The following is a 12,055-nucleotide window of genomic DNA, read 5'->3' as shown; positions in this document are numbered from 1 at the left end:
CTTTCCAAATTATCCCACCCCTAACCTAAGCCACGTTATAACTTGAAAAGTCCTTAAAAGTGTGTCCATAATATTGACTTTGATTGATTCTTAGAAATTTTTCAAGTTTTGGTAATATAGTAGTTCTACATCTCGACTGAGTGAACCCTGTTATATTCAATATTGTTGCGAGAAGTTGTGGAATGGATGTGTTACCAAGCAAGTTAGCTCATCATTTGTTAACAAGGGAGATGAACTTTTGACATGATCATTGGAGGGGTAAGTGTTACTTTACTGTGATTTTTCATTTTAAGTTGGTTCCTTGAGGACAAGTAACGATGCAAGTTTGGGGTTGTGATGACATTCTGTCATTACTCTTTTAGTAGACATTTTTCATGTAATTTTAGGGGTTATTTATTGTAATTAATGGAGTTGCAAGCTACAAAAGAACAAGAAATTGAAGTTTGAAGAAGTCAGAATCGGCCACCGATTTTTGCTGCTGATTTTCTCCCTTTTGATTCGACAAAAATCGGCTACCGATTTTACAAATCGGCCGCCGATTTTGCCAGACTGGGCACACATTTTAACGCATTCGGCCACCAAATTTTGGACTCGGTGGCCGATTTTGACAGGCTTATAAATAGAAAAGTCTGTTTTCAAAGGGAGGGTTCACGATTTTAGAGAGAAAAGGCATATTTGGAGCGGAGGCTTTGAAGATTTGGTGGGAGACCATCACAACTCATAGTCAATTATCCAATACATGTATGAATCCTTGATTTTATGTGAGTTATCTTGTACTGTAGTTATGAGTAACTAATCTCTTTATGGTTAAGCTTGAGATGAATCTGATGTAATCCTGTGGGAACCCTAATTTGTTGAACTCCTTTGAATATCAATGAAAGTCTAGTTTTAATTCATATTACTTTATGTTTACTGCTTTTTGTATGTTTATCATTGACTACTAACCCTAGCTTTATGAATATGCAAACTGATCTTAGAGATTAAATGACCACTAACCCTGGCTTTTGACTCTGATCTAAGTAATAAGTTTAACCTAAGTAATCAAGCTAGAGATAGATCATTATTAGGTTATGACATAGGGATTAACGTTCTTTTAAAACCTCCGACGGTTTCGAATTCACTTAAGAGATTAAGGGGTTGTCACATGCGGGGAGAATTCTAGGTCAAGAGATTGGGTAGAATTACTTTGTTAATCTGTCGTTAAACTAGATAATCATTGCTTGAATTAGGAGTGCAAATTACCATAGGAGAACTTCAGAGGATTCGAAGGTCTTAACCATACTTCTCTCTAATATTCTGAAAACCAACTTTTATTGTTTTATTTACGTTTATGTTACAAAACAACTCAACTGCCTAGGGCAATCAATATAAATTTATACATCCTTTTTGATAAAGAAATTGCCGAGTAGAAATTAACAACGGTCCTCGTGGATACGAACTTTATTACTACTTCGATAGCTTTTGGTACACTTGCCAAATATTTATCAAGTTTTTGGCGCCGCTGCCGGGGACTGTTGAATTATTTCAACTTGGTAATTTCATTATTATTCAGGATTTCTGTCATTTACATAATTGTTTATATATATATATATATAAAATTTGAAAAAAAATTATGATTTCATCCCTTCATGTTTATCCCATTGAACTTTGCTGCTAAAAAGTTTATCCAAGTTTTGCAGCGATGATAGACAGGTTAGTAGACAGATTACGCCTATATGACATAGAAGAGATTGTTACGTTGCAGTATGAAAAATATTTGCTATCTGTGAAGATGAAACATTGCGACGATAAAATCTCAAGATTAAATAGGAGATGTGATCTTTATGAGGCAAATCAAACAGATAGTGATTGTGAAGGGAAGAAAGAGGTGATCAACATCGATTACAATACTCAACTTCAAAATATTTTAGATAATTTCTTGATGTCAAATCAAGTTTCATTTGAAAAATTTGAAGTTCAGTGTGGTAATCTTGTTGAGAAAGCATATGAGTCTCAGCAAAAGTTGGTTGAGATGGAGACTGAGTGTCAGGCTATTGTGGTGGACGACAATCCACAAGTGATAAGTGTTGGTCTCTACCTGAAGTCTCAGCAAATGGGGTCTGAAGAACTCACTCATGTGCAAATGAATATATATCCTTCTTTAAGGTGGAAGAACTTAAATTCCAAAGGTTCAATAGTGTGTGCATGGGAGTATCTGATTCTTTATGCAAAGTTCATGGAATTCCTGCCAAACAAGAGGAAGAAGAAGGGTGATATATTCTTTCTATCATTTTTGCCACCCTAACAGTGGTTGAAGCGTCAAGCTCAATGACGTAAAAGAAAGCGCTTGATGGGAGGCAACCCATCCTTTTCCCTGCTTTGCTATTTGTTTATGTTATTTCATTTGTTATAAACTTTCGTATGGAGTCAACTTGAGAAGTGTCTGGTTTATGAACTTATTATTCCCCTATTTTGGAATGCATCTGAACTTGTTTATTATTAATGAATTGACTTTTCTTGAAATTTTCCAGTTCAGTAACAAAGATTCCATTAATGATTTGTCAAAAGTTCGAAGGAGGCAGTGCTTGCATGATTCTACAAGGGAAGTGTACGGCAGGAAAGATGCTTAGGTGCTATTTCTAATATTTGCGATTTTTCTTTGTAATTGATTGGTCATATATTGTACACACTAAGGCAAATTGCTTGTACCTTGAGCCTTTGTAGCCCACCTTTGTTTATATTGAATTATCCTTTGTTTAAACCAAGTTGAGCCACTAGGATTTAGACCCCTTATTTCGGTACAAGCCTAGAGACCTTAGGAATGTACCCAAAATTTTGTTGGAGTTAGGCATGTTTTTGTGTGTTATGATTGAAAAGTTCAAGTTTGGGGTTGCTTTTGGAACTAGCAACACTTTAATTTTGGGGTAGGGGTACTAGAGAAAGAAAAGAGAATCACTTTGTGCTAAAAAAAAAATATAAGCATGATAAAATATGCTGAACTGTCAAAATTTTCAGCTCAAAAAAAAAAATATAGCATGCTTAAGAACAAAAAGTGATCAGTCGTTTCATTCAATAAAAGCTATCTCTAGTCCCCGGTTTTAATTGTGATATGATGTTATGGTGCATGGTATATTTTAGATCAGTAGGTTGATGTCTAACTCCGTTGTTTTTCTTAAACCTACTTTCCAAATTATCCCACCCCTAACCTAAGCCACGTTATAACTTGAAAAGTCCTTAAAAGTGTGTCCATAATATTGACTTTGATTGATTCTTAGAAATTTTTCAAGTTTTGGTAATATAGTAGTTCTACATCTCGACTGAGTGAACCCTGTTATATTCAATATTGTTGCGAGAAGTTGTGGAATGGATGTGTTACCAAGCAAGTTAGCTCATCATTTGTTAACAAGGGAGATGAACTTTTGACATGATCATTGGAGGGGTAAGTGTTACTTTACTGTGATTTTTCATTTTAAGTTGGTTCCTTGAGGACAAGTAACGATGCAAGTTTGGGGTTGTGATGACATTCTGTCATTACTCTTTTAGTAGACATTTTTCATGTAATTTTAGGGGTTATTTATTGTAATTAATGGAGTTGCAAGCTACAAAAGAACAAGAAATTGAAGTTTGAAGAAGTCAGAATCGGCCACCGATTTTTGCTGCTGATTTTCTCCCTTTTGATTCGACAAAAATCGGCTACCGATTTTACAAATCGGCCGCCGATTTTGCCAGACTGGGCACACATTTTAACGCATTCGGCCACCAAATTTTGGACTCGGTGGCCGATTTTGACAGGCTTATAAATAGAAAAGTCTGTTTTCAAAGGGAGGGTTCACGATTTTAGAGAGAAAAGGCATATTTGGAGCGGAGGCTTTGAAGATTTGGTGGGAGACCATCACAACTCATAGTCAATTATCCAATACATGTATGAATCCTTGATTTTATGTGAGTTATCTTGTACTGTAGTTATGAGTAACTAATCTCTTTATGGTTAAGCTTGAGATGAATCTGATGTAATCCTGTGGGAACCCTAATTTGTTGAACTCCTTTGAATATCAATGAAAGTCTAGTTTTAATTCATATTACTTTATGTTTACTGCTTTTTGTATGTTTATCATTGACTACTAACCCTAGCTTTATGAATATGCAAACTGATCTTAGAGATTAAATGACCACTAACCCTGGCTTTTGACTCTGATCTAAGTAATAAGTTTAACCTAAGTAATCAAGCTAGAGATAGATCATTATTAGGTTATGACATAGGGATTAACGTTCTTTTAAAACCTCCGACGGTTTCGAATTCACTTAAGAGATTAAGGGGTTGTCACATGCGGGGAGAATTCTAGGTCAAGAGATTGGGTAGAATTACTTTGTTAATCTGTCGTTAAACTAGATAATCATTGCTTGAATTAGGAGTGCAAATTACCATAGGAGAACTTCAGAGGATTCGAAGGTCTTAACCATACTTCTCTCTAATATTCTGAAAACCAACTTTTATTGTTTTATTTACGTTTATGTTACAAAACAACTCAACTGCCTAGGGCAATCAATATAAATTTATACATCCTTTTTGATAAAGAAATTGCCGAGTAGAAATTAACAACGGTCCTCGTGGATACAAACTTTATTACTACTTCGATAACTTTTGGTACACTTGCCAAATATTTATCAGCCTCTTAAATAAAATAACACACATTACATAATCATTTAAATCACGTCAATCATATAAATCATATAATAGACTCTAAACTCTATAAAAATAATCAAATAATTAAGGAGAGCGTTACAACTCTCCCCAATAACACACATCACATAATCATTTAAATCACATCAATCATATAAAATTATAGGAATTTGTGCTAATTAAGATAAGGGGGTTAGAATTCAATCATAATCATTTAGTGTAATTTTTCAATTATTGTATGATTAAGTGCTTAATTGAGTAAGTGATTAATTGTTCATAGTTGTTAAAATTTGTGCTATAGTTATAATGATATGTTTGAATGCATGAAATTGGTGATAATTGAATTGTTGTTGGAGAAATTGCATGTTCAAAGTATGTGAAAGTGTCATATGTTGAATTATGCTTTAAATGTCGAATTGTGCTATGTTGTTGTTGAATTATGATGAGATTCATGTTCAATTGATGTTGTTGTTGCTAAGTGATATTGTTGTTGATGATTCATGGATTGAGTGTTTATAAATCATGATTTGATGGTGAGAATTGAGCTGTTGTTGTTGGTTTTATAAAATGGGTTGAATTGGTGAATTATGTTCAAATGTCATTTGTTTTCATGTTTGTTGTGTTCTTGTGAACCTTGTTCATTGTGTTGACCTGTAAACAAACTCTGGAAAACACATTTGGGTATTGGGAGATCCATTGGGGATTTTGGGTGAAAAGGGGTTGAAACCCGTAATATTTTTCTGCAGAACTATGATTGTTCGCTTGCGAACGCGTAAGCGAACTAGCATAGCAATTTGTGGAACTAAGTCGCTTAAGCGAACCGGTAAGCGACCAGTAAGCGTACATTATTGATAGCTACTGGAACTTGTTCTCTTAAGCGAACCAGGTGGTCGCTTTAGCGAACCTGCCTAGTTTCAGCAACTTTGATTTTTCATTCCGGGTCTTAGGTGGCCAATCCGAGCTTTGTAAAATGATTCTTTCAACTTGATTAACCTTTGTTTGAACCCCTAAATCTACTGGAACATGTTTAGCTCATTCAAATTGGGATTTTTCATTTTTGGGAAATTTGGATTTTTGTCGAAATGAACTTTTGCGAACTAAATGAGATTACAAGTTTAAGCTACAGTTCATATAGACCTAGGTGAGACTTGTAAAGTTTGTCAAATATCTTAATCATGTTAAACTTGATATTTCGGGTGGGAATGTGGAAAATGTGAACTTGGGTCTTCTCAAACGAACTTAAGCTATTCTTGGAACTAATGTCCAATAGTTTGTAAGTGGCTTAAGCTCATGACTACATGATTGATTAAGATTGTTTTTAGAGTTTTCAAACTTTATATTGTTACCATGTTTTGGGAATTATCAATGTTGGCCGTTTGCCACTTGATATGGATTTTATCGGAAATGATTCTTTTACATTGTGTTGTTGTATGTTGAGTAGTTGCATTATTTGGTCTTTGCTTATGTCCATGCATCATTGTCATATCGAGTCATATGAGAAATGTAAAAGGAGGTGTACTTTTACATAGTTGTGCGTAAGAGGAGGTGTACTCTTACATATGATGTGCGGTTGGCATCATGGGGTAACGGCCTAGACGTTGTTGTGCTTGGTACCACATGCATGTAGGTATCGGAGTTAGGCGCATTGCATAATTAACATGAGTTGATTTGTTGCATGTGAAAGATAATTGTTGAAGTTTGTGAATGATAATTGTTGAAGTTTGTGAATGATATTTATTGATGATAAATGTGCTTATGTTAAGTACTTCGAATTGATTTATTCATGTCTAACTGTTTATGTGGATTATGATTGATGTAATGCTTACCTCCAGTGGTTTTGACCGCCTACCTGTCTGTATGGATCGGTAGAGGTTGTGCAGGATTAGTTGCTTCGGTGAGTTGCTTGATGTTTGGTCGGATATCGAGAGCTATCTCCGGTATCGGTTTTGTAGAGTCTAGGATAGGCTCTGATCTAGGTGTCTATACATGCATATGTATTATTCACGTGTTTTATCGCTTTAATAGAAATAGGGCGTTACAGAGTACGTGAAAACTAGGCAGAGCACTGGTTAAGGAAACAAGCATAACGATGTAATCTTCTAGAAATTCGAGGGAAGGGAAAGAAACCTTTCATCTTTGTGTCTTTAATTTTCAAAAGAGGAGAATAGGTTTCCAAAACCCTCATACTATTGTGTTTTTAAGTCCAAATATTAGGGTTGTTATGCTTTTATGAATTTGGTGTTATTATCATAGAAATTGTGGAGTGTAAAGGCAATGAATAATGCTGGTGAGAGATGTTGGTGTTGTTGGGGTTGTGAGAGAAGTTTGGAACTATGAAATCAATAGATAGATGAATTGATTGGATAATTAATCATGTGGGGAAGTGGTTGTAATTAGGTAAACTATGTAAAAATTTATGTTTAAATGTTAGGGTAACCATAAGGTGATGTTTAAGGATGAATTGGGTGAGTTTGGGGTTGAATACGCAACTTGGGAGGGCTCCAATGAGTGAAATTGCAGAAAATATGTGATTTCTATCATATGAGAGGGACACACGACCCGTGCTGAACTTTCTGCCAAATTCTCTTTTTGGGTTGTTAAGCATGATCACGATCGTGCCCATTGTACAACATGGGAGAACCTTGTTTCCCTCTGTGTTTTGAGTTCTGAAAGTTAAAAGTAAGGTCCCGTAGCAATGTGTATAGGTGAGGGGAATGTGGTTAGGTGATTTTAAGAGTAACCCTTTTAAAGTAATGGTGAGTCTAAGATATAAATTAGGTAAAGGATCAGTATAAGATGAAAATAAATGTCACACGATCTCGTCCTGTTCGTAAAGCAACCTATGAATTCGATGAACTTACAAAAACAAATGCACAACATGTCGTAGGATCTCTGGTTTGGTCTTGCTCGTAATAATCAAAACATGCCCGTATTGTTTGCCAAAAACATCTGTAAACAATTACATATGTTAGAAAAACCTTTAAAAAACAGATAAAGCAATAAATTATGGACTAAATTAGACCGTAAGTCCAAGTTAATTAATTATAACAAATTGGTCCTTTAATTTTTTTTCGTACCACTTAGGTTCTTTTTGTTAATTAATTGTAACAAGTTGATCCTTTAAGTTTTTTTCCGTACCAATTAGGTTTTTAAGTTATTTAACTATAACAATTTGGAGGATATTAGATCTTAAAAACGTAACTTATTTGAGGCCTAAATGTTTCAATTAAATAACTTAAAGGATCTAAGTGTTACCAAAAATACTTTAAGGACTACCTTGTTACAATTATTTAACTTAAACGATTTAAGTGGCACAAAAAAAACTTTTTTTTTTCAAAGCAAGTGGTAGAAAAAAAAATTAAAAAGATCAATTTATTACAATTAAATAATTAAAGGACTTCCGATGTTACGTAAATTATAAATGTTGAACTTTTGAGAGGTTTAGCAATCTCGATAAACATTTTTTTAAGGATGCATTATCGATACTTAGATCGTTACTTATGTGCATGTTAAACTTTAATGAGGTTTAGCAATCTCGATATATATATACATTTTTTTTTAAGGATGCAATCTCAATACTTAGATCGTACAATTAAGGTAATCTATATTACAAATACAAAATACTTAGATTGTACAATTAAGGCAATCTATATTAAAAATACAACTTTGAAAAAATCTATCATAAATGCATATTGTCCGCATGGAATGCACGGTACGTTTTTCTCTTTTCTTTTCGCGGAGAAAGAATGAATAGTTTATAGTTTCTTTTTTAATAACAATTTCGTTTTCAATTAGACTCTCCGTTTCATAATGAGTGTCACTTTAGTTAAACAATTTTTTTTTTAAATGAATGTCACTTTACATTTTTAATACCAATTTATTTTTTTCGAACTTTACGTTCAATAAATACTCCGACTATTCTCTCACAATTTTCAATCTAACTTTAAGTTTGTCTTTTTCTTATAAAGTAAGGGAGTTTAATAAAATGGTTATGTCTAATGATTATTTTATTTCATTTCTTAATATGTGTGCCAAAACCTTAAACGACACCCATTGTGAAACGGAATGAGTATTTGTTTAAGCCTCGGTTTGGTAAAAATATAGATAATTGAAAAGTTAGTTTATAGTTTATACTCCCCCGTCCCTACATCTAACCACCAATTTGACTTTATTTTTGGCCTTAAATGTAAACTTCTTTTCAAATTATTAAATACATTTATTATTATTTTTCCTAAACATACCTCTAATTAAAACTATTAACTTGTTTTGAAATTTGAAAAATCAAATTTAATACACATACAAACAAAGGACAATTTAGCAATATTAACACACAAAACAGAGACATTAATTACGCTAACAACTTTTCTTAAGAAATGTGAAAAAAGGAAAGGGGTCTTACATATAGGAACAGATGGAGTAGTATTTTATGAAAGTTTATACATTTATTGCGTTGAAAATTGATGTCTTTAATTTTTTTTAAATAATAATTTCTTTATTAAGAATATTTGAAGAGTGATTCGGGGGCACTTGTAACAAAACTCATAAGTTAATTAAAGTATTTGGTAAAATTAGCCGTTAAACTATTTCATAAATGTAAAATGACATAAAAGATTATTCTTAATTCATATAAAATTTATATCAACAAATATTTAAGTATTTAAAAGTTTGTAATTTTCTTCAGAAAGGTATTTTAAATTTATTAATTTTAATATATCCTTTATATTATATATTAAATTAAATTAAATTTTATATTTATTTTCATTTAAGTATTTATAGTTTATAAAACAATTAAACGTAACAATGATGGATGTTCCATAAAAAAATGTAGAGTTTTTCTACTTGCACCCTAGTTAATCATGGTTGCACCCCAAAATGACAAGATTATCCTTTCATAAAATTTGATTTTCAAAAAGCCTATTCCTTCTTTTTTGGTTACACCCCAAAACCCTTCTTCCAAAACCATAATTCTCCAATCGATCGATTGTGTTCTGCGAAGATTTTCAAAACCATACTTTCTCACGTCCATTCATGATTTCAAAGAAAATTCGAAGCAAATCAGGTTAGCAAGTGTTGTTCTTCAATCGATTGTGTTTTTCTTATTATGGGTTCTCAGTTCTGATTTTGTGTTTTCCTTGTTCTGCGATTCACAGTTCTGCGATTTTGTAAAATCAGTTTAAGTAGGTTCATGTAAACTCAGTTTAAGTAGGTTCATGTAAACTCAGTTTAAGTAGGTTCATGTTAACTCAATTTAAGTAGGTTCATGTAAACTCAGTTTAAGTAGGTTCATGTAAATTTAGTTTACATGAACCTACTTAAACTGAATTTAAGTTATCCTTGCCAATGTAAATTAAAACCGTAATCGTACAGTGCATCATTGCAGTTGAAGGAAAAAAATTGAAACTAGCAAATAGAAGAAGAAATTCACTTACTTATATCCAATTGAGTATGTATGAAAAATATTTTGATTCACTCTTTAATTTTCATGGAGATTGATATTGATTGATCGATCGCTTTGTGGGGTGAAAGAGGATGAAACTCACTGACAATGAATAAAATTAGGGTTTTAAGAAAATTTATATAAAAGGGCAATTTTGGTATTATAAAAAAAATAAAAAAATTTGGGTGTAACCAGAAAAACATGGGATGTAAATAGAAAAACTCAAAAATGTATTACTACAACGAAAAAAACAAGAGAATGTATATATTTTCATTAAAAAATAAATAAATAAATTAGTTCGAATCATCTCTAACCATATTACTGATTTGTTGATATTAAAAATGACACACGGAAGAAAGAAAGTTGCACGCAAATATATGTTTATTAGCAAGACATATTTATTACGGGACTATATATTTTTAATAATAAGGTAAAAAAGGGAGAAAAAATTATATGCTATAAGTTCAAACGTATTTGAAATAATATTTTAAATATAAGTTATAAACTTGTGAAATAAACTATAAGATCGTGGTAAAATTAAATTAAGCTATATTGCCATTGTTTAACCAACGGTTTCTTCCTTGATCGACTTTCAAAGTTTCTTTCGTATGATCGATCCATTTGTAATATCCAACAGAGTGCTCTATGATATGACAGTGAGAACAAAAACGAGGGATCTCTCATAAAGAACCTCTACATAGAAAGTATAATGTACCCTCTCAACAGGGATTTCATCAAAAATTCATTTCAAAAAAATTCATATCAACCAGAATCCTCGCATGCTGACCAAAGGCCATGTTTTCAGTAGTACCATTTAAAGTTAATGGTGTCCCAACAACACTAGCTATTTCTAAGAGTGTTTGGTCTTGCCATTTTTCATGTGGCAAATCCATTAAAGATCAAAATATGTGCATGAGTTTGATATTGTGTGCTATGGTTAAAATCCTTTTGCCATTGTGATGCTCGAAGGACATCCAATTTTAAATTCATTGTGCCCCTAGCCCAAACCAAATGTTAATTAATCTTCATAATTTTAAATTTGGAAATCGTAAAATCCATGTTCGAGAGAGATCATTTTCCATTTACATGTAGTGTTCCACAACTTGGTAAGCTTCCGAACCAAATCTTTCGCAGTGTATGGCTTGTCCCCTTTCTTCAAAAATTTACGGCCATGAAGGTTTTTTTTGCAAGAAACGAGACCCTTATCATATGCTTCGTGGATAATCTTGATACACAAGGAGTCCCCCTTAATTGCTGATAACAGATGTTTTCTATCGTCTATATTTAAAGATCCTCTAAGAGCCTGAACCAATATAGACAATGGAGTAGATTGCACCAGCGGATTCACCATGACACATGGTCATGGACAGATGGCTTCCATGGCACGACATACCCCAATGAGAGAATGGTGAAGAACCAGCCTAGAGCAAGACTGGAATTCCAATTAAGTCTAAATTGATATGCCACTCACGAGTACGACAGTGGGATTTTTGAAAGGAAAAATACTTTTTGGAATCAGCCACCGAAAAGAAAATCTCAACAAACAAAAAAGTACATACACCAAATTCAATTGGGACAACTTGGTGCCAATTGAAAGCAATATAATGAATGAAAGCAATTGAACAATTGAATCACGTAGTTTGCACACAATAAAACCGAAAAGGTGGAAGATGAAATCCACCAAATAAGTTTTGGCATTGCACGTTCATTGTAGTGGATGTGCCTTAACATAGCTTTTCTTCTATCAACTATTCACGTAGCGTCAAATTATGAATATTACGAAGATTATGAATTTAACCGAGGTAAATTATGAAACATTTTTGGAGATTTATAGCAGATAGTAGATTGTGAGGATAAATGGCCGGTTTGATGGTCAGGATTAAAGAACTGTTTAAGGGTGCAAGTTTTCTTACTCCTTATCCTTCACAACATCAAACCAATAGAGCATGTGTCGTCTA

The sequence above is a fragment of the Medicago truncatula genome, chromosome 8, assembly GCF_003473485.1.
Source record: "Medicago truncatula cultivar Jemalong A17 chromosome 8, MtrunA17r5.0-ANR, whole genome shotgun sequence".
In the NCBI taxonomy this organism is placed as follows: Eukaryota; Viridiplantae; Streptophyta; class Magnoliopsida; order Fabales; family Fabaceae; genus Medicago; species Medicago truncatula.
This window is presented reverse-complemented; position numbering follows the sequence as displayed.